Source organism: Eulemur rufifrons, chromosome 15, assembly GCF_041146395.1.
Source record: "Eulemur rufifrons isolate Redbay chromosome 15, OSU_ERuf_1, whole genome shotgun sequence".
NCBI lineage: Eukaryota > Metazoa > Chordata > Mammalia > Primates > Lemuridae > Eulemur > Eulemur rufifrons.
In genome coordinates this window covers 69,694,308-69,718,170 of record NC_090997.1, presented here as the reverse complement: position 1 = coordinate 69,718,170, position 23,863 = coordinate 69,694,308, and the positions used below count along the sequence as shown (strand labels likewise).

General features: G+C 38.3%; 1 protein-coding gene and 1 pseudogene across 1 annotated transcript in view; both read right to left on the bottom strand.

Annotated features, from left to right (window-relative positions):
• SLC35F1 (solute carrier family 35 member F1) overlaps window positions 1-23,863 on the bottom strand; it is a 385,838-nt gene that overhangs the window by 280,012 nt on the left and 81,963 nt on the right. The gene's annotated exons all lie outside the window — the stretch shown is intronic.
• Window positions 23,447-23,500, bottom strand: LOC138396163 (U7 small nuclear RNA; annotated as a pseudogene).

Here is a 23,863-nt window from a genome sequence, read left to right as displayed (position 1 = left end):
TTGATTAAGAAAAAGGAGAACTAACAAAAAGTGCCAATAACAGGAAAGATGCATCAATGCAGAACTTACAGACATTAAAATGTTACAAAAAAATACTAAAAACAATTTTATGCAAACCAATTTGGTAACTTAGGTAAAATGGACAAATTTCTTGAAAAATAAAACTCAGCCAAATTGACACAAGAATAAACAAACTGAAGAGACCTGTATCTATTAAAGAAATTGAATTCCTTATCAAAAGTCCCCAAAAGAGAACTCCAGGCCCAGGTGGTTTTACCAATAAATTCTAACAAACATTCAAGGAAGAAAACCAGTCTTACACAAACTGTATTAGAAAGCAGAAGAGTAGGAAGCACTGATTCAATTTTACAAGGCCAGTATAACCCAACACCAAAATCTGAGTAAGAACATTATAAATTATCTTAATAAAGCTGTAAAAAAAGAAGAGGGAGAGAGCTTCATCACTATTTACTCCTTAAACAAAGTCTTGAACCATACACAAATGATGTTAGTTATAGAAAAGACCTCAAAGGAACTGGTTATAATAGTCACAGGTGAAACACGTAGAGTAACATGAACACCATGTTTTCTAATAATTTTGTTTTATATCAGAGAAACTACAGCCTACCGGACAAAGCCAGACCAAGCCTGATTTTGTAGTGCCCGCAGGCTAAGAATAGGTTTTACATTTTTAAAGCATTAAAAATGTGGGCAACAAAGCCTAAAATAACTCTGGTTTTTACACAAAAAGTTTGATATCCTTGTTAGAGTAACAAGTTTATGACAGTATAAGCCATTTTATTGTTCTACTATCAGGGGTGGGTACACAAAATACTCAGAGACCAGGACACCTGCCAGCCCTTCTGTCTCCTTCCCTCCACTTAGCTTCTACCCCCTATTGATTGATTGATTGATTGATTATTGAATAAGTGTATAGGAGGGCCCTATTATATTTCAGTCACTGCACCATAAAGTCTGAAATATAATGACGAGCAAGATGACGTCAGTGAGCCTACAGGTTCACAGAAGAGATCTAAATGTTTATTCAATGAATAAATCAATTGCTCCAGCACAGTTTTACCAGGGCCAAGTGGGTAACATTGATTAGGTAGGCCGAGCACACCGGCCCCACCTTCTAGCTGCTCTGGCTGAATCTGACCTCTCTACTAGATGCCAGGCTTCCCTGGGCCTGTGGTTTCTCCTCATTATAATATAGAAGTGATAATACACTTCAAGGTAAAAGAGGAAAACCTGCTGTGAATGTATACAGATGCAAATATAAGATATAATTATGTCCTTGTTGCTTCCTCAATTGGATGTTTTAAAATGTCAATCCTTCTCTCAAATTGAAGTTTCTTCTTAAATCTCATATTTAAAATCAAAACTAATGCGGTTGAATATTTAGGAAAGATAATGCCTGGGAGGTTTATTAATGCATCCAAAAATAACTTCCCATTTTAAAGTTAATGTGAAAATCTCCAAATCCAAGGGATATGCATCTTAATGTGTTAAAAATTATTAGCTAACATTTACTTAGCCACTGACAATTATTTGGGTTTTAAATCCAGAGGGTGTAAGAAAGATTATGAAAAGGAGTCAAGGGTGATATTAATATTGGTAGAAAATAAAATGTCATTTAGCAAAATGCAAATGAGGATATTTTTCTGGATAAAGTCCTTGGAATCAATTATTTATTTCATGAAATAGAAAATTTTGGCAGAGGGGAGACCTGTCAGAGGAAACATACCTGTGAGAATACTGAATAAGATAACCATGCTTACAAGGCAACATAGTGGCCAAAATAATCAGAATGACTTGGACTTGAAGAAAAGATATCACCAAAGAGAAAAAAGATACAAGACTAATGGCACATCACCTGCATGCCTCAGTTCCCAAAAGAAGTGGACAAATTGGGAAAAGGTGAGAAAAGACAAACAAGAGTGATTATAAAACTCAAGAACTTAATTGAAGGGAAAGGATTTTAAACTATCTAAAATATACATAGAAGGAATTCAGGTCAAAAAACTGAGTTGGCTCATGAAAGGTATTTAATAAGTAAAGACCTTAAAAGCCAATAGCTTTCTCGGGTATAGGACAGCATGATGACAAATTACAGCCTAAGGAAAAGAAATAGACTGAATAATATCAAATAGCTTTTTAAAAATACCCCAAAAACCTTTCTAACAATCATTTTTATTACACTGGAATCATTTGTAACAGCTAAATCAGACTGGAAGAGAAACAATCTATATTGTACATAAACTGCTTAAGGTTTGATTACTATTATTATTTCTACCCCTAAAGAGGGGAAGAGAAAAGAAAGATGGAGGGGAGGGAAGGGGAGCAGATGTTTTAGGCTGAGCCATCTGTGTGCATTCCACTTGCCTGAAGGTAAAGACTGTGACTCATTCCCCTTCATGTGCCTAGCCCCAAACACAGTGTCTGACATAGACAGATGATTAATCAAAGTTTTCAGAATGAATATATAAATCAAATTAATAAAAAATTGACAAGTTTCCACTTTGCTTTGTGTTCTTACAGCTGTAAACTGACCCTGTTCTCACCCCTTCTTACCTCTTTCATTTTTTCTGTAAAAAAAAGATTACAGAAATCAGACCTTAGAATATGAATAAAAAACTTGATGTCAGGTGAATTACAAAGATAACTAACCAAAGAGAGAAAAGGTGTGGGTTTATTGGGCTAAATTAAGCATCACTTGTAATACATTGTGAAATATTTTATACACACACACACACACACACACACACACAAATACTTCCTCCTAAATAGCTATCTGGAGAGGAACTTCAACCATACTTTATCATGTTAGGATTTCATGGGCCCATGTGAACCAGCCTCAGACTCACCGGTTGATACAATAATCCTTTGTTCCAGCAGAACCTCTAGCAGGTCCATGTCTACAAGTGGGAACCTGAAATCCCCTTCACCTCAGAGCTGTATCAATCCTTTTCTAAAATTAATCACCTGTAAACTCACTAAAATTACAGTAAACCTCATCCTTGGCCTTGAAAGTAATATTTTATGCAGAAATAAGTTAGAATTTAAGATATATTTACTTAAAAATTACCACTGAGTTTCAGATGTAAGGAACAAAGAAATCAGGCTTTAAAAAAAATACTAAGAGTAAACAGGTACAACCACATTATACCTGCCTCAAAAAAAAATACTGATTTTTCCCTTCTCATTCCACCTTACCTAAAAGTAAATTTCACGCTGATTGTAAAAATTTGCACCACTCTGGTGTGGGATGTTGATAGTGAGGGAAGCTGTGCCCGTGTCGGGCAGGGGTATATACACCTGTACTTTCCTCTCAGTGTTGCTGTGAACCTAAAAACTACTCTAAAAAATAAAGTATTAATTAAAAAAATAATTAAATTCCAAGGACTTGAATGCTTTACATATCATTGTGAAAAAATTAAGATCTATTTGAAGGACATTCACTTTCCAGGAATGAGGAGACAAGAATGTGGAATGAATCTGCTATTAAAGACAATAGACTATTTCTTAAAAACAGATATGAAGAAAGCTTCAAATAGACAATAGTTATAAATCACCAGGGATCTCTAATAAACAAAAAAGAGGCAGAAAGATCTCCAAAAACCCATGTTTGATCATTTGGTGTGAAACCATAAATATAGAGGATGACTGTGTTTTCCATCTCCTCTCCCCTGTCCTCCCCAGCTCCAAAAATCTTTACATTCTTCATTTACTGCTCCCAGACTCCTGGATGTACCTCAATAATTCTCTCCTTTCTCAGAGATCCTTAGCCCATTTGTGATATGCTCTACTTGCCGTCTTCTCATTTCTCAAAAGCCACACAAAATCAAGCTTTGCTCTTCCAGAATAAGTCCAATCAAAAACCATTCCAGCCAAGGTTCCTCCTATGGCCAAAATAATGAGAAGGAGCAACAAAAGACACTGACAGGTTGTCATTTATGGGACACACACAACCAGAAACCCACTCGAGACTATCCCAAGTCAATGCCCCAGTTCCAGGAATTGCACGCTGTCAAAGTACCGCCAGAAGCAACCTCAGACACACACCTCAGACCATATCTCCTCCTACTTAACTGTCCTTCCCCTCCAGACTTACTGTCCTTCTTGTCCTGCAAACATGCTAGGAGGCTCTAGCCTCAGCAACTTTGCACCTGAAATGTGATTTCCCACAGAGGGAACCATCCTTTGCTGCTTCACCTCCTTCAGGTCTTTGATGTGGCATTGTTCCCTGACCACCCTTACAATCGATAAACACATTGATCTTCTTTCTCTACTTTACTTTTATCCACAATACTTATCACATCTCACTTAATGCACAAGATAAACTTTACTGACTTATTAGTTTATTTTCTCTCTTCCCTTGTTGGAATGTCACCTCCAAGAAGACATTTTATAAGTAAAAAGAGGGAAAGGGATGCAAAGCCCAGTAAGTAAGAAATGCTGCATATTACAGTTCCCCTCTTTAAGGCTTAGTAATTTATATTACTATAGTAAAGTCTGTAGAATATTGAAAAAAAAGAAACATTAAAGAGATGTTTTTAACTTTGTTAAACGTTTGTAAACCAAATATTTAATCTTGTAGCATTTACTAATAGTTTTCAGAACATACAAGCTGGGAAATACTACTAATAGACAGTGCCCCTGTTTTCCTTCTCCTGTACGATGGCCCCCTTATTTGGGGGGATATATTCCAAGACTTCCCAGTGGATGTCTGAAAGTGTGGATATTACTGAACCCTATATATACTATGTTTTTTCCGATACATACATAATTATGATAAAGTTGAATTTATAAATGAGACACAGTAAGAGATTAACAATAACTAATAAAAAACAATTAATGATAATCTACTGTAATAAAAGTTATGTGATTGTGGTCTCTCTTTCTCAAAATATCTCATTGTACTGTACTCACCTATTCTTGGACCGAGGTTGACCTCAGGAAACTGAATCCACAAAAAGTGAAACCACAGATAAGGGGGCACTACTGTATTCTTTTCCTTTCTTCTCCACTGTTCTTCAAGGTCACCAGTTCTCTATTGGGCATTCTCTAGACAAATATAATTGTCTTTTGTGGATCTTTGTTCTGCTTGATGTCTATCTCCTACACCTAGAGGATAATAGGGTCTCTCCTGAAGCTCCTTCATCTATTTGCACGCCACCTCTTCCATTTCCTCTCTAGTTCTCTGGACACTGTTTCCTTCAGTTGTTTCTTACCTGCTCTTTAATTTTTAACTATATGCACCTTCAAAAGATAAATCCTGGTCTTACTTTTCTTCGTTCATTTTACTTGTCCTTGGAGAGACTGATCTTGTATTTTCAACTTTCATAATGATTCTTATGACTCTAACCCAAACCCAGGATTACATTTCAAAAGAGCAACTTAGACAGGGTCAACTGCTACTTTTTGCAACAAACTTAGTTTTAAAAACCACCATCTTCATCATCTTCAAATGGATTTTCATCCCAAACTCCCCCATTTCCCTGGACATACCATTTTTCCCTGTCCACAAGGCTTGAAATGTTGGAATTATCTTCAACATCTGATTTTCCTTCTCTACATGCTCCCTGATTAAGTGTTATTTCATCAGTTGCACATTCTCTCAGATGATACTTCATTCTTTGGGTCCCTCTCCATCCCTTAACCTTCTTTTCTTCTACCTGTGAACCATACCAAACAACACTACGCACCTTGCCTCAGTAAGGTGGCCCTGAAGCAGCCATTCATCCTCCCAGTTTGTCTTGTGTATCTAAGCCAGAGTTCTCCAAGTATAAGCTTCACTCCCTCACTTACCTGCTTACTCCTCTCTGTTAATCATTTCTATTTACTTTAGTTTTCCACGTAATCTCTGTTATCCCTCCATTCTTATTTTCCCTGATCTTCGGACCCTCTTCAGAGCCTCAAAGTCTTTTGTAAAAAGGTGAAGATAAAAACTGGAAACAAATTACACTGATGTTGATTAGAGTAAGGGAAGAGAATACAGGAGACAAGTAAACAGAGAAACTTTATAAAGAATTTGTCTCCCAGTCAATATACTATAGTCAACTGTCTGTTATACACATTAACAGAATGGAGCAGGCCAAGGTACATATGACAATAAAAAATTCAGATATATATTTTGGATTTTGCATTTGAATATAAAGTCTGGGAATCCAAAAAAATTAAAAAATAAACAATAAATTTCTCCCATATTAAACAAAATTAATCCAAAAGGGATCATAGACCTAAAATGTAGGTTCTAAACCTGAAAGAAAACTTTTAGAGGTGAAAAAAAAAGGAGAAAGTCTTAGTGACCTCCTCAGGTTGGGCAAAGAATTCTTAGATACAATACAAAAAGTATGAACCATAGAAGAAAAAATAATATAAATTGGACTTTATTAAATCAAAAACTTTTGCTCTTTGGAAGACACTATAAAGAGAATAAAAAAGACAAGCCACAGACTGGGAAGAAAAAATTATAAAACACGTATCTGAGGAAGAGCTTATATCTATAATATATAAAGAATTCTTACAATCCAATTATAAGAAGATCAACAACCCATTTTTTTTTAAAAGGGGGAGGACAAAAGATTCGACAGACACTTTTCCAAAGAAGAGATAAAGATGGTCAATAAAGACATAAAAAGATGTTTATTATCATTAACTCATTAGAGAAATGCAGGTAAAACTACAATAAGATAACACTTCACATCTATTAGAAGGGCTAAAATTAAAAACACTAACCAAGTATAGGTGAGAATGTGGCGGAACTCTCATATATGGCTGGTGGGAATAAAAAAGGTTATGGCAGTTTCTTACGAAATTAAACATTTACCATATGACAGCAGTCCCACTCCTAGGTATTTACCAGAGAGAAAACATATGTCCAAGCAAAGGCACATGAATGTTTATGGCAGCTTTTACACAACTTTCAAAAGCTGGAAACAATCCAAATGTCCATCAACTAGTGAATGGATAAACAAATAAAATGAAATATTTCAGTGATAAAAAGGAATGCGTTCCTAATACATACTCAACAAGGATGAATCTCAAAGCATTAGGCTAAGTAAAAGAAGCCAGTCACAAAAGGCTACATACTGTCTGATCTATTTATACAGAGAGAAAAGGCGATCAGTCTGATCAGTGATTACAAGGACTGGTGGTGGGAAAAGGCATTGACTACAAAAGGGATTAAAACTCTTTTGGAGATAAGGAAATGTACTATTGCCGTGGCTGTGGTGGTGATCACACAACTGAGTGCACTTGCCAAAACTTATTGAACTTCATACTTTAAAGGGATGAATTTTACTGCATATAAACTGTACTTTAATAAACCTGACTTTAAAAAAATCAAGACTTGTTTTTAAAAACCAGAAAAAAAGAAGGCAAATCTTTTATTTTTCTCATCCCAACCTCCTCGCTAATTTCTGTCCCCAACCATCTTCATATTGGAAATAACTTCTCAGCACCCACTTAACAGCACACTCTCAAATCTTTTAAATAATAAAAACAAAGTTAGGATTGGACCTAAAAGTTTCCTGCTGCAAACAAAATGGGAGTAAAAATTTTCACGGCAAAATTTTAACAACTCTGGGATTCACAAAGAGGGTATTAACAAAATAAGAAATCAAGCAGAGCGCCAAGAGTGATGTCAATATTCTTATTAACACATCCTAAAGTCAGAATGACATTTTTCCCATTTAAAAACAAAACAACAGTCACAAGCTAAAATTGAACTTCAGCTGTAAAAGTTTAGCCACCCATATAAACTAAACATACTACCTATAAATCCACACCAAAAGAAACTAGTAATTCCAGTCAAAATGATCTACGTGCCTGTCCCCATAGTGGCCTTTCTTCTCACATCTCCAAGTCCAGCTCAGTGTGTTCAGTGTAGGTCTCACCATCCCTTCCTCCCCATCTCATCACATCCGAATTCTTTCTGTCCTTCAAGGTCTAGCTCATACACCAAAAAGTTCAGGATACTTTCAAACATCCTCAGGACTGAAAGTGGTCTCTGCCCTTTCTGAACTCGCACAGCCCTTTGCCTGCATCTCCCTTGTGATTCCTAAATTTCTGTACTACAGTTGTATGGGTAACATCTTAATTAACCTGTGGGCTGAGGGAGGCTGGAGACAGCGTGAGTCATCCTCAAACCTCCCACAGCACCTAGCTGAGTGCCTAGAAGTAACAGGCACTCAATAAACATTTGTTGAATGTCTGAATGTTAGACTTTATTTAATGCAACCACAGAAAACCTGGTGCAATCACAGAAAATTGGCCCATTCGAAAATCTTACTGACCTCTATTTTGTTTCAATGTAATAGACTTGCTCTAAATTTAAGATAAAACCTGGTTTCTTTTAGAAGTGCATCATATTGGTTTGAGAACTATCAGGTAAAAATAAACAAATTCAACCGAAAGAGTTCCCAAAGCCCAAAGCTAAAATACTTTAAACACCAAAATAAATAAAGTAGTATGGAGTTATAATCAAACATAAATGTGTACGTGTGTGCATATACATATATATATTAATGTCTCCATGAGTCCACACTGACATAGATCTATGATTAAATAAATAAATGAGTAGGGGAGAACAGACAAATCTCTCACGCAGAGGGATTCCAAATAATTCACATAGACACGCCACCCCCAAGGAGGTGGAACATCACTTCCCACGCAATTGTGGGCTAGGCCTAGTGACTTCCTTCCAAAGAGTACAGTATGGAAATCACGGAAGGATTAACTTTACGGTGAAAAACTTGAAAACACTACATGGCAGCCAGGTGATCAAGGTTAACATCAACGATGACGATGAGTCATATTGACAGAAAGGCACTTTTCCTTCCCCAAAACACATAAACCCAGTCTAAACCTGAAAAAAAAATCAGAAAAATTTCATTAAGAGACCTACAAAACACCTGACCAGTACTCCTCAAAACTGTCAAGACTGTCAACAAGTCAAGCCTGAGAAACTGTCACAGCCAAGAGGAGCCTAAGGAGACATGACAACCACATGCAATGTGCTATCCTAGATAGGATTCTGGAACAGAAAAAGGACATTAGGGAAAATAAAGAAAATCGGAATAGAGTATGGAATTTAGTTAATAATAAGGTATCATTATTGGTTCATTAATTATAACATATTCATGTAGGATTTAACAGTAGGAGAACTTGGATAGGGAGTACATAGGAGCTCTGTACTATCTCTGCAATTTTTCTACTAAGCTATAAGAAGTAACAGTGATACGACATCTCTTTGGTTCTCCTGGAGAGAGTTGGAACCCATTATATTAAGTGAAGCATCCCAAGAATGGAAAAACAAGCATCACATGTACTCACCAGAAAATTGGTTTCCCTGATCATCACCTAAATGCACATTTGGGAATGATACCAATCGGATACCAGACTGAGGTGGGGGCTGGGGGGAGGGGATGGGTGTATGCCTACATGATGAGTGTGTTGCACACTGTCTGGGGAATGGTCACGCTTGAAGGTGCTGACTCGGGGAGTGGGGGGGTCCGAGGAGGGGATGGTTGTATACCTACATGATGAGTACAATGCGCACTGTTTGGGGAATGGACATGCCTAGAGCTCTGACTTGGGGGGATAGGCAGTACATGGGCAACGTATGTAACCTGAACTTTTGTACCCCCATAATTAGCTGAAATAAAAAAAAAAAACACAAATTTCATATGTTAAAAAGTTATCATAAAACACAAAACTTTTCTAGGTGATAAAAGATTTAAGTTATGAGATTCACTCTAGAGAGAAGGACATCCCTGGACATATTTTAGTCCATGATAAGAGTTGCAGATTAAGTTTCTGAATAAGTAAACTTAGTATTGTTTTGTTTTGGGTTTCTTTTTTTTTTTTTTTTGAGACAGAGTCTCACTCTGTTGCCCAGGCTAGAGTGCCATGGCGTCAGCCTAGCTCACAGCAACCTCAAACTCCTGGGCTCAAGCAATCCTTCTGCCTCAGCCTCCGGAGTAGCTGGGACTACAGGCATGTGACACCATGCCTGGGTAATTTTTTATATATATATTTTCTAGTTGTCCATATAATTTCTTCCTATTTTTAGTAGAGAAGGGGACTCGCTCTTGCTCAGGCTGGTCTCGAACTCCTGAGCTCAAACGATCCCCCCGCCTCGGCCTCCCAGAGTGCTAGGATTACAGGAGTGAGCCACCGCACCTGACCTAAACTTAGTATTCTTAATAATTCTTCTAAGATTGTTGCTTTTAAATGTATAACTTTAAATAATTGCTTTATTATTGCATGTGATTTCCTTTACCCTATGTTCACAAAGAGGTAATGCAATTTTATACTGAAAGCTATTGAAAAATGTATGACTTTATTTATAGAAATTCACTGTGTGGTCAGCTTTATCTAAAATGAAATACAACTGCAGACCTGAAGCAATGACTAATTTCTCTTATATTCTTCCTCTTTCTAAATAAAAGACACTATATTTTACTATTAAATAAAAAAAGGCTTTTATATTTTTAAGTTTCACAACTATCCTTCCAAAATAAATTGGAAAGAAATTCAACACTGCTAAGATCTTAGCCATTTTTCATTGCTAAAATAATAAGCTTTTCTTTTGATCTTAATGAGCTTCTTTGCATACATTATAGCTATGTTAAGGATAGTGTAGTAGAAAGAACTAGGAGAGGACTGTTTGTTTAGTTAGTTGTTTTTTAGAATGTTGGGATGCTGTGGAGGTAGTCCCCTAGAGTCTCACAACTCATCCCTGTCTAGTCAACTGAGCTGGAACAAATCACAACACTGGGTCTCAGATTTCTCGTTTACAAAATGAAAAGATTATAATGCATAATCGCTTATCTCTAAATTTATTCTAGCCACAAAATCTGAAGTCTGAGTACAATAAGTACAGTGAGACTGATTCCCCAGCAACCTCACAGCCTCTCAGGTAGACTCGTTGAAATTAATGGAAACAGGAATGAGCATTCACTGCTCTGCAATAGAAATTGTGCTGCAGAAGACGTGACTCATTGGGGCCAGCAGACCCAACTTGACTTTGATTTCAAAATTTGTTTCTTATTCCCTTGACTGTGGGAATGGTCTTCAATGAGCTAGAGAACAGCTTCCTTTTTCACAGCACAAATAAGTCAGCGTGCTGACAGATTCAAAGAGTAGGGAAAGGATGGAGACGGAGGCTTCATGTATTTGTAAGAAAACAGAGAGCTTTAGGAATACCGTGCTTAAGATGATAACCTTAATATTAACATTGCTTGGGATCTCACCCAGCTGTCATGGAGCAGACACTGTAATATAGGACTTGAGGTAAGAGACATCAGTTTTTCCATTTAAATAAGCACAGATGAATGGGGAGGGTCAACCCTTAAATATATCATGCCACTAAATCCTTTCCATGCCCACCACTTGCCTAGCATACATCATTTTTATTACCATAGTTATTTATAGGTTTGACAAAAAAAGAGGAGGAAGGAAAAAGATGTGCAAAGAGAAATATCCAAATTTTCACTCAGTGATTATGTTCTGCCAGTCCCTAGATGGAGTTCCCATTTCTGGACCTGCTTCACGGGGGTGTGACCCATGCAACCACACAGGGCCACACACTCAGAGGGGCCCAAATCTTGGCTTAACACTGTGTTGTCACCATCTCAAGCTCTTCATAATTTTTTAACAAGGGGATCACCATTTTCATTTTGCATTGTACCCAGCAAATTAGGCAGACAGTCCTGTCCATTGCCTTTTAGGATATCTTATTCTGACCTTCAGAAATCCCTGAATAAACTTATCCTTACATTGAGCATAGAAATTTTACTGAGCACTTACTAAATGTCAGCTTCTATCCGTTGCATTCTCTGTGCCTGTGTAAGGGTGGCTGAGCATTACTAAGTAAAAATGCCAGCCCTGCAGCCTTTTTTTTTTTTTTTTGTTGAGACAGAGTCTCACTTTGTTGCCCAGGCTAGAGTGAGTGCCGTGGCGTCAGCTTAGCTCACAGCAACCTCAGACTCCTCGGCTTAAGCGATCCTACTGCCTCAGCCTCCCGAGTAGCTGGGACTACAGGCATGCGCCACTATGCCCGGCTAATTTTTTCTATATAGATTTTTAGTTGTCCATATAATGTCTTTCCATTTTTAGTAGAGACGGGGTCTCGCTCAGGCTGGTCTCGAACTCCTGACCTTGAGCAATCCACCCGCCTCGGCCTCCCAGAGTGCTAGGATTACAGGCGTGAGCCACCGCGCCCGGCCTGCCCTGCAGCCTTGAGTCACTCACATGGATGATTTCCATTCTCTGACAAGTGCTTGGACACTGTCCATAATCCCGTATTTCCCAGTCTTCTGTAGTCTCCATTCCCAATGACAGCTATTTCACCAGTTTGCTTAAATCCTATCAATTTCCCTTTCTTCCTTAGGTGAGAGCCCTACCCTTTTCTTCAAGGATGTAGTTAAGACCTCTCAGCAACATTACTCAGCCATGCTCACCTTCACATCCAAGCCTGCCCCTCATCCAGTCTTCCCTGTGTTGGTGAATGTCATCACTTTCCTCCCCACCTGTCCAACCCAGACATTTGGTAGTCATCATTGACCCTTTCCTATATCAAATTCATTTCCAAGTTTTGCCACCTTAATATTGATTTTGAGTTTGTTCACGTGTCCATCTCCTTTGTCACTGCTGTCATTAATATATCCATAATTATCTTCTCGGTTTACTACAATAACTTCCTGATTAGTCCCCAGGTTTCCAGGCTAAATTTTGTTCCCGATCACCAAATCCATTTTCATGCTCTAGTTATGAAGATTTTACAGTAAAAATCTGATCATGCTCTGTGATACATTGCAAATTTTTTTTAGAAATCGCCACAAATTATTTCCACTCCTGTATGTATGCTCTTTTGCAATGCAGTTTTGGCAATCCTCTCCTCAAGAGATGGAGACCATTTCCTTTCTCCCTGGATTGTGGGTGGCCTTTTGACTTGCTCTGACCAACAAAATGTGGCAGAAGTGTGACACTGTGGGAGTTCTAAACTCAAGCCTTCAGGGATTTGACAAATTCCCCCAGCCAGGCCCAAACTCCAGACAGGGAAAAGAGACTATATTAGATTATCCAGCCATAACTGAGCCACCAGATGACTTCAACCAGGTGAGTGCCCCCACAAAAGACCAGCAGAAGAATTGCTCAGCTGATCCTAGCCAAATTGATGACCCACAAAATCATGCTCAAATAATACTGTTGTTTTAAGCCATTATGCCTTGGGGTAGTTTGTTATACAACAATAGGTAACTGTGTGTGTAGAATTCCACGGACATAAAAGGAGGCATGATCTCTGTATTAAGCTACCCCATACACTAACCATCCCTAGCAAGTACAGTATAATTATGCATATTGAATAGACCACATGTCTATCAGAACAACACAAGCCCTGAGTTCTGCTGCCATGTGGTTTTGTACCATGATAACATTTTTCCAGGTCCACCAAAGACAGGCCTGTGGTGCTGACAATTACCCTTTCCCAATGCAGAAGGCCACAGGGACATGCAGGTTACTAACATCACTCAAGATGCTCTGTATTGGTTATTGGAAAAATTCCTCCATGCATAACCAAAGCACTAGATGAAGGATTTTACTTGCTCACCAATCCCAATATGGTTCTCCTGTTTTAATGTTCCATCTACAGCACCCTGGACTAGGATACTATGAGTTATCTTTCACCCTTTCTACTCTGTCCTCCATATCTAATTTCTCTAAAATCCCATTACTGCTTATTTAAGATGTCTCTGATTTGTCCTCTCATCTCAATCCCCAGTTCCACCCCTGAGTCCTGATCCCTAACTGAGTTACAGCAGCAATCTCTTGGCTAGTCCCCAGGCTCTATCTTGTGCCCTCCAAACATTTTAAGTATAGCATTCAGACTAATCTTAACAAACTTCCTTTACTTTCTTCCCCACACAGAAGTGTGCAATAATTCCTTATTGCCCATTTCATCAAGTCATTGCATTCTATTTTCAAGGACTTCCGTAATTCCTCCCTCCAAACCTGTCCAAAATTATTTCCCAGTATTCCTTTGTGTACACCCTCTTCACCACCTTCAGCTTTACCCCATTCAGTATGATGTTGGCTGTGGGTGTGTCATTTATGACTTTTATTATTTTGAGGTATGTCTGTTCTATGCCTTGTCTGTTAAGGGTTTTTATCATAAAGCAGGGCTGGATTTCATCTGCAACTATTGAGATGATCATATGGCTTTTGTTTTTAATTCATTTACGTGGTGAATCACATTTATTGATTTGTGTATGGGGACTCATCCTTGCATCCCTAGGATGAAACCCACATGATCATGGTGAATTATTTTCTTGATGTAGTTTTAAATTCAGTTTGCTAGTATTTTGTGGAGGATTTTTGCATATATGTTCATGAGAGATATTGGTCTGTAGTTTTCTTTTTCTGTTGTATCCTTTCCTGGCTTTGGTACAGAATAATACTTGCTTTGAATTATAGAATGATTTAGGAAGGATTCCCCCTTCCCAATCATTTGGAACAGTTTCAACAGGATAGGTGCCAGCTCTTCTTTCTGGATCTGGTAAAATGCAGCAAAGCTCTCAAGATGAGAAAGAGTCAGTAAAGGTCCATCAATCCAGGATGGGCATAGTGTGACCTAACAATACAAATTTGGACACCGTGCAGAGGAAACTGGTTGCATTAGCTACACATCACCAGCTAGCTCCTTGGCGTCAGTAGCAGAGCATGGAGTTTTGGGGCAAGATTTTCCTACATAATGTTGCTCATTATCATTATTCTTATTAAAAGAAATATTCAAAGAACCTGTTAAACTCTCATGTCTAGACTCCCAAGCATAAAATGCTTAGCCTGTGTAGAAAAGCATGTTTAAAATATCTCTATCTGAAGCAGTTCACATTAATAACAACAAAAATAACAATAACAAAGATATATAATAGGCCAGTCTACAAAATGCTTTGGACATATATAAAGGAATCAATCATTTAATCTCATAATAACCCTGTAAGGTAGGAATTATTATACCCATTTTCAAATGATAAAAGATGTGTTCAGAGAAATTGAGGGACTCATGCATCTCTAAGTGCTAGAGATAAAGTTCATCCTCTGGTTACAAGTCTAATACTCCTTCCACTTAAAGAACCCAGATTCTGATAATGACTACTTATGAGGCACCATATGAACTGTTACCATGCCATTTCGGGCTAATGTTGGAGGACTTTAAAAGCAAAGTGTAAAGTAATGATAAGACTCATTGACTTCTTCTTGCATTTTTTAAAATTTGCTCTTACATTAACTTGCCATTAACTACTCTACAAAAAGGGCTCACTACAGTTCAGTCTCTCTCTTATTATGATGATCTTAGAAAACAAAATTAAAAGGGAATTTAACATAGAGCACTTTATTTAATGAGCAGAGCTTATATAAGTGTGCAGAAATAATACCCTGGAGCTATTTTATACAAGAGCCACAAAAGATCTACCACAGATGACTGACAGAAACATAATTAGTACGAGCTCATGCAGTTGCCAAGTTGCTATTATTTAGAAGAGCACTCTCTACTTGAAGTTGAGTTTTGCTACCCACTGAATATCACAGTCAGTAGAAAATGAAGAATAGTGGCCCAAGAGCAGATGCTCCTGCTGTGAATTCCAGGTAATTTCACTAGCTGGCAACAGAGCCAATACTAAACATTGCTGAGAAATCCCTAATGAGAAGACACATTCCTAGCTAGGCTTGCCTAGGACTCTGCAATGTGGGGGGGGGGGGGGGAGACAAAGGAGTACAGTTATTCCTTTCTTGGGAAATTTAACCCCAGTGCAAAGGCACCCAGTCTGGTATAGATGTGCTTGCCCATTATTTCCACACCTCAGATCATACCCTGCTAGCAGTTTCACTCTCAAAAAGGCTCAAAAAGACCCCAGGGATTACTCCTAATGTGGCCATTGGATGTAGTCCAGGCCTACATGAGGCAACATTCAGAACACCACCAGTTTACATCATTTCCAGAATTGGTTCAAGACATTGGGCCTATTTTTCCTCTCCTAGATTGGTCCTTGAAGCAACTATAAATTTTCCACAAATATTCCAGAGACAGAAAGAGGATTCTGCAGATCCTATTCACTTGGCAGGCCTGTGTCGGTAGCAATCACCCTGACATCTTGAGCCAGCCATGCATTAAAGGAAAGCAATCCTGCAATTTCACCACAAGAAGAGTTTGGGGTTTGGGGGATTTTTTGTTGTTGATGTGGGAGGTGGTAGAAATTTTTTTTGGAGGGTGGGGTGACTGTAGGAAGGAGACAAGATGGCTTGAAGCCTCTTCCTTTTGAAAATATTCATCAGAAGCCATGCTTTTTAACCTCAAAAGTGTTTCTGTGAGTCTTAAAAAAAATCTCCTTGATAAGAAGAACCCAGGACACCAGCAAAGAATCCAATGCTGATTAATTCAAGTATTAAGCAAATATTAACTACCAGACATGGTACAGGCACTGATTCTACAAAATCATTTTCACATAGTAGCTTGGAACCAAAGTCATCTATAAAAATAGAAGTTCTTAAAGAAAGAATATTTGCAGTTCAACCCTAAAATATTGATTTAAGAAATGAATTCTACGCAATTTAAAAGGAATAGGACATACATCATGCTACTTTCCTTCCCACCCTTGCTAATAAACTGGGTTTGACAAAATGTTTTTAAATATATAAAGTGCTTACAGATTTCTTAGCATTTCCTTAAGTTAGTATTTCTGCAGGAAACAATATTACATAAAGAATGATTTTTTTTTTCTGTATTCAGCATGAAACAGTAAATATTCACCATGCCGTTTAACCCAAGGATCAAAATGACACAAAAGAGGAATGAGTGGTAATATCAGGCTGTAGCTGTAAAAACACTCACTCAAGACACAGGCGACTGACGCCCACTTTGGAGACCACCTGGCTCCCTGAGGCTGAGTTAGAAACATTCCACTGGAGAAAATATTAATGCTTGGGTTAGAGAAGGACTCCTGTAAAATATAGCAAACTGATTCCAAGACTATAAGGTGCGGGAAACAGCAAGGAATGAGTTGAATTCTCAAGAAGTAGAAATCACTGAGTAGGAAAATTGCAGAATGGGTGGATATTTGGGAAGTCGGTTATTTCTCAAAAAGCAGGCATGATCATTCATACTTAATAGAGTTTTGAAAATACAATCATCCCCAGAGAATTGGATTAATTTTGTAAATCATCTTCCAAGGGGGTACATACAGATATATTTAGCCAATAACTGGGTTTCTTAACTGTTCATGGAACTATGAGGCATCGGCGATTTCTGAGAAACTGTGCCAAATACAAGGATGCACTAGTCCTTGCCTTTAAGGAGTTTTTGGTCTAATGGAGAACTATGGGGTGTGGTAAGAGTGGGGAATGTGTCTTACAAGAATTTGGAGATGTAATATGATTATTTCCTGCTAGGGAAACAAGGACGTTTCATTTAGGCAGATCCTTGAAGGTTGAGGTAAGATATAAAGAAAAGAGTTGCATTTAAGAAACTGTATTTAGAAAACAGCTGTTTTCAGAATGGATGAAAAGAAGTAGGGAGAGGTCAAAAAACAAAACAAAACAAGCCTGGAGATCTACCAGGATGCAGAAGGCCTTCAGTTTCAGAGCAGGACTTTCTAGGCAGGTGTCCATCCTGCTAATTCTCATGAAGAATTCCTCTCAAATGCCTCCAACCCATGAAGAGGCCAAACTTCTCTGAATCCTGACAGCCCTCCAACTGCAGGGATCTTCATAACAGTAAGTAAGATGTACTGAGTGTTCACTTTGTGCTGGGTGTTTTGTATAAAATATCTTATTTTATCCTGATTATAAGGTACCTGCCTACAAGGTAAATATTATTATACCCATTTCACAAGTGAGAAAAATGAAAACTCAGAGTCAACTAAGATAACTTGCCTAAGCTAACTTAGCTAATAAATCTTGATTCAAACCCAATTCTGACTCAAAGCCTGTCCTTTTTCCCTACTATATAACAAGCAGACTTAGGTTATTCTATAATTTTTTTCAGACAAGTTCATACTGTAAATTACTCTTGTTCTGAATTTGCATAACAACCAACACAGTGTTAGGTGTATTGCATTAATAGATTCCTAATTAACTATTTGTGTACACAACATATCATGTGACTGTAAATTCTCTATGAGTGGAGAAAAAAGCTGATGCCATTTATCTCACTTTGATCCACAAACAGTTGGATGAATTTGCCACAGAGCCAATGTGATAAGCTATGATTAGAGTATGATAAAAAAAAATCAAATCAGTCAATTCAATGAGAAAAAAACAACACTCAAAGTGGTTTAAGACATCACCTGAATCAAAAAATGATTCCTTGAGGTTTTCCCCTTTCAACTGGCTGTGCTAAGGCTAGTTTCCTGGTTGTAATTCTCCTAAGCATTAGTATAGCTTCACAAAAGGTGTGGTAGATAATGAAAAGAGAAATGTACTTTCTTATTTATAGACATACTCACCCAAAGAATAATTATATAAATTTACTTTTTAAAAGCCCCTATTAGTTTGGCTAAATTGAAAATACTGGTTTCCCTTTGCTCAGGATAAGGGAAATAGGTCTCCTCTGGAGGAAACTCAGGCCATGTAGAAATTATGACACCTCACCCCATCTGACCTTGTAATTCATACACTGCAGATCGATGCTTAAAGGCCTGCTGCTCAGTCTCCAAAGCTCCCCCAAGAATGTCATCTACACAGAAAGTTGGCACCTGGACGAGCTTCAAAGTCCCCACATGGGCACTGGGGTGAGCTCATCACATCAGGCTAGAAACCAGCCTTTGTTCTCAGTGTCACGTTTCGCATTAGTAGGAGATCATTTCCTCACAATCACGTCCATTCATAAGGCAAGAGCACTGGGGCCCACACTGAACAACTCTTCATTGAGCTACAGAAAACACGGAAATAGCTGTCGTGTTTTCCCAGTGATGCTATTAATATTTAAGTGCTGTTCTTGGGGCGGGGGGTAAGAACCCAACTCTAAGAGAGCTCTGACCTATTTTCATGATTACTGCTGCCATAATGAACAAATTGCTCAATAACAAAAAAAAATCACCTCTATCCATATTCCAAGTAACCACCAGAGAAGGTTCATGTTGGCAAAAGATGTTGCTTGCAAAATTTGCAGCTACTGCTGCAGATAATTTAAAAGGTTTTATATCTAAGCAGAGTGCTTAATGGATCATACTAAATAGTAGCCCTCATTTCCATTTTGGTGGTTGAACATGTTATTAATGAATGATGATGTTAAGTAATGACACCTGTAAAATGGCACATAGCTTTGAATTCAGAGTTCTCACTGCATCTCACCATTCTCATTGAATTACAGAAAGCAAATAAAGTGAAGTGCATTCTCACTTCAGGGAGGTTAAGTGATTTGCCAGGAGCCACTTAGCACGTTAGCAAGTATAAATAAGGACGGAAGCAGCAGGATCTATCAATACGCTGGGTCCACACATCAAGCACGGCATCTCAGCCAGGTTCCTAATCAGGGTGGAACTCCACTTCGGAGACACGGGGGTGGGGGCAACAGCTTGCTGTTCCTTCCTGCTACTGCCACCCCGAAGAGTCTCACAGTCATGTGTCCAGAGGGTCTTCCTCTTCTGTTTAGTTTTTCTTGTTTTCTTTCTCCCATTTATTGTCCCTACATGTTCTTTCTTTTTCTTAAGGGCCCATGCATGCTATTAACCCTGTTGTTAACAACATTAAAAATATTAACATCATTTTTAAAAAACTTTATACCTACAAGGTGTTCATTCTGAGAATACAAAACACTTTTTCTTTCTTTTTTCTAAATAGCAGAGACAAATAAAGATACCTCATATTTCTTGTCCCTCAACCTAATGCTTCTGCCTCTATGTCAGGGTTTTCAAGGACAGCAACACTGACATTTTGGGCTGGACAATTCTGACCTGTGCCGGGCCAGCCTGTGCATCCCTGGCCTCTACCCTCTAGATGCCAGTACCACTCCCTTCTCCGCAGGTTCTAACAACTAAAATATGTCTAGAGACATTGCCAAATGTACCCTGGAGGGCAAAATCACTCTTTGTTGAAAAGCACTTGTCTAGATCATACTGCCTGGTTTGTGTGAGCTGGAAAAGGGAAAAGATTATTTCGAGTTTTGTGTGTGTCATTCTCAAGGTGGGGATGAAGCTGAGGATCAGTGAGGTGATAGATTATTTTCTTTAATAATTTCTACTCACCTGACATTGATCTTGAGAGAATTGCTGTGAACACCAGAAGACTGTTTAAAGCATTTTGAGATTCTTAGAGGAAAAATATAACCCCAAAACAATAATAAAAGCATGAAAGAGCAACATACATCTTATACAACATAAGTGGACTGTGCCTAACAGAGCCGGTTTGCATTTTCTACCTTTTGTATGTGTTAACAAGCCAACATTTTTTTGGCATCTGCTTATTCATATGGCCTAATAAGATGGTAAAAGAAATTATTAAGAATAGGAGTTCATTACTGAAATATCATTAACCACTTTTATGTTCCCTCATGTTTGTCTTTACCACAAGGATGTGTTAGTCAGCTCTGGAAATATGTTCAAGAGCTTTCACAAACAATTAATTAATCCTTGAAGGGGTTTTCATCTCCCACTGAAGAAACAGATATAAAAACAAGTGGCATTTCTGTTCCAAAATAATACAAACTAATAAGAGGCCCTTAAATAGAACATTTGTGTAGAAACCTCAGTAAATCCTGGATTCATACTTAGGTTCAGGATATAGAGACCTTCTTGGACCACAAAGAAAAATTCACCCTATTAGATTCTGAAATTAGCACTCTAAACCCTAACTTCCTCTATGTGCTATCAAAATAAAATTTAGTTAAGAATATATTTTTTTACTCAACTCCCACCTATGCAAGTATATGTTAGTTTTAAACATAAATCTAAGAGAAAATATCTGAAAATACAGTTAGACCAATTTGAACTAAAACTGTTTTAAGAAAATGAGAATAAAATTCATACTAAAGAACTAAGGTTGTCATTTTGAAAGCAGTTCTACTGAGTGGATAATTATAAGCACACTAGAAAATGACAATGAAGGACAAAAGAATAGAGGATGTTAAAGTATTTTATGGAGCCATAGTCAAAAGATGATTGGACTTGTAGGATTGAAATCACTGTCTTCCCTCTAATTAGCTCTGTAACCATGAGCAAAATTGCCCAATCACACTAGTGTGGAGCACAGAAACTCAAAGAAGAAGAGCAGATCAGTGATTATTTTCTTTATACTTATTTTATTCTCTAAAAACAGCTCTACTTAGCTGTCCTTAGACTTAAAAATTGGGAGACGGTATGACAGGCTGGACCAGTTGGTACTCTAGTATTTCATTCCTAACGTGACACTGTCTATACCCTGGTCTTAGGTATCCTTGATTCCTTGATGCACTAGCATTTAAACATCTGTAAAATAAACCTAATGTCTAATTTTAGAGAACAGAAGAATACGACCATCTTTAGAGTTTCCTGAATCTGTCTAATTTCTCTATTCCCTATCCTTGAAGGCAGGAGTCAGGTCTGTTGCATTCTCTGCTGTATCCCAAGCCCAAGCACAGTGCCTGGCGTGTGACAGGCACTCAGCAAATATCTGTAGAATAAAAGAACAATTCTACACACCAAAACCAACATATTTCTCTTTCACTTGATTTATTAGTTGTTAACTGGTCGCACATACAGGAAATGATAAATGGCACTTCAGGCAGCATATAGTTGTCAACACAACAAATATTTCTAAAGACTATCAGTAGTTCAAGTTCTCCAATGTTGTATGGTCAATCATTATACTAGAACCATCTAAAACTCTTCACACAGGTCTTTAGTTTCTACACACAGAAACAAAAACATGAGCAGAAGAGCCAGACTCTGAGGAAAAGTACAAAGAAACCAACTCCAGAGGGAGTTTAGACAGTGGAAGCAAAACATTAAAGGTTGTTATTCCCCGCAGCAATAGATAAACTTTTAAACTGAGGCTGTTGCCATCTGTAGTTGTCACTGACCATCTGCTTAGGTCTAATCTGGTCTGTCACTAGCACTGAATATAAGTTTAAATTTTGTTCCTGTAAGTAAATTCTAGAAAAGCTTCTCATCTTTTTCTGAACTGTGAGCTAAATTTTCATCCTTGGACTATTTCAGCAAAAACATTAAATGGCTCCATAAGGTCAGGCCCACGAACCATCCAGCCCAACATCCTGTGAGAGTGATGGCAGCCACGTGCTTCACCTCTCGTACTGAACCTCCTCCTGGCCCAGCTTCCACTTTGTTTTTTTTTTTTTTTTTTTTTGAGACAGAGTCTCACTCTGTTGCCCGGGCTAGAGTGAGTGCCATGGCGTCAGCCTAGCTCACAGCAACCTCAAACTCCTGAGCTCAAGCGATCCTCCTGTCTCAGCCTCTCGAGTAGCTGGGACTACAGGCATGTACCACCATGCCCGGCTAATTTTTTCTATATATATTTTTAGCTGTCCATATAATTTCTTTCTATTTTTAGTAGAGATGGGGTCTCGCTCTTGCTCAGGCTGGTCTCGAACTCCTGAGCTCAAACGATCCGCCCACCTCGGCCTCCCAAAGTGCTAGGATTACAGGCGTGAGCCACCACGCCCGGCCTCACTTTGTTTTTAAATGTCAAACATGCAATTAATTTAAATATCCACCCCAACATACCAATGTCATGCATAGGCACAGTAGGCAGAATTCTCAGATGCCCCCCAAAATTCCAGCCCCCTACTGTGCACACCTTTCATAATCCTCTAGAGTGTTATTTACAGGCAGAACCTGTAAATACGATGGGATACTCACTACCTACCACCTTTTTATTTTTTTACTAGGTACTATTTTTTTAAAATCTTTTTAATGCTATATAACAATTGTACATATTTGGGGGGTACATGTAATGTTTTGATACATGTATATAATGGGTAATGATCAAATCAGGGTAACTGGGATATCCATCACTTCAAACATTTATATAGGTTACGATTATGGAAACCTCTGTCGCAGCTGACCAGAAGAGGATTAGTGGTCAGAGAGATGCACTAGTTCTGTCCTGAGAGACGCAAATATCCAAGTGCTGAAAGGGCCTATGGAGACCACAGGAACTAGAGTCAGCCTCCAGATGCTGGAAGTGGCCTGCAGCCAACAGTCAGCAGGAAAATGGGATGTTAGTCCTTTAACCGCAAGGAGCTGAATTCTCCAACATGAGTTAACATAAAATTTAATTTGGGCTCCAGATAAAAACTGCAGTCCAACCTAGTGAGACCCAGAGCAGAGGATCCAGCTAGCCCATACCTGGAGTGCTGACCCACAGAAATGTGAGATAACAATTGAGTGCTTGGGTTTTTTTTTTTTTTTCTTTCTTTCTTTTTTTTGTGGGGGAGAGGGCCATGGAGGGTTTTGTGGTGAAAACCTGCTAGACAAATTCTAAAAGAGCTATAACACTAGGGTACTTATTTTAAGTCATTAAGTTTGTGGCCATGTGTTATACAGCAATAGAACTCTAACACAATAAAGAATCATGAGCACATTATGAAATTTTCTGGATGAGTGGAGTGATAAGGAAAGTGAAATTCAGTATAACTTATGAGAAAAGATGGACTGCAGCCTTCCATGATTGAACTGTCCTTTGATACTCAGAGTTATAGTTGATATGGGAACGTCACAAGCCATCACGTAATAAATGGTGCTCCGTTAAAGTCACTGCAACCATGAGGATTATGGTTATGCGGCAGACCACAAACTTTCCATTGCCTGACACAAAGTCTGGCACATAGTAGGTGATTGCTATGCTTTAAATATTTGTCCCC